This window comes from Etheostoma spectabile, chromosome 6 (genome assembly GCF_008692095.1).
Source record: "Etheostoma spectabile isolate EspeVRDwgs_2016 chromosome 6, UIUC_Espe_1.0, whole genome shotgun sequence".
In the NCBI taxonomy this organism is placed as follows: domain Eukaryota; kingdom Metazoa; phylum Chordata; class Actinopteri; order Perciformes; family Percidae; genus Etheostoma; species Etheostoma spectabile.
In genome coordinates, this window is record NC_045738.1 from 8,726,893 (window position 1) to 8,727,506 (window position 614).

Sequence of the window (614 nt, forward strand, 5' to 3'; positions counted from 1 at the left end):
CTAACCACTGAGCTATAGAGCCCTTGACAGGTATTAATAATGTCAGATCAGCAATATGAAGACTACACCCTGGATAGTCATGGGTGGCGAGACCAGACTGGCAACAAGTTACAGGCGCTGTGTCATGCAACAGTAGCTGATTGAATCAGAAAGTGTTCACATGATGTGTGTTTATTTTTTATATATATTTGTGACCCAATTCTAAAGATTTACATTCCTCAATGGGAAATGGTCTCAGAGCAAAGTGCCACAGACAGGATGAGGATGTTGGAAATGCGCTGTGGCCTCAGGTATTCTCATGGGATATATTGATTATAACAAAAATAATGAATATCGACCAGCCTTATACTTAAATGATAAACCACCTGTGAATCATTTACGGCTGAAAATAGCTGCTGCACTGCTCTCTTTAGGCTGAAACCTTCAAGCTTGCTGTATGTCAATGATGTCAAAGCCTGTATTGTTTTAGTGTGTGGGCAGACGTGCAGCATTCTCTTAAGTTGCAACCTTTAGAGAGCAGTGCAACAGCAGCGGTTTTCTAAGCCTCATTTGAATCTATAGCTCTTGAATACATGGAAACCCCACATTGTAAACAGAAGAAACTCAGAATCAGG

The 614-nt window shown here is 40.9% G+C and overlaps 1 protein-coding gene and 1 non-coding gene across 5 annotated transcripts in view; both read right to left on the bottom strand.

The window, feature by feature from the left end:
* trnal-caa (transfer RNA leucine (anticodon CAA)) overlaps nt 1-22 on the bottom strand; it is a 73-nt gene extending 51 nt beyond the window's left edge. The window contains exon 1 of the tRNA in view: nt 1-22. This exon is cut by the window's left edge and continues 51 nt beyond it. This is a non-coding gene — a tRNA (tRNA-Leu).
* tex10 (testis expressed 10) overlaps nt 1-614 on the bottom strand; it is a 10,877-nt gene that overhangs the window by 1,633 nt on the left and 8,630 nt on the right. The window lies entirely within an intron of this gene.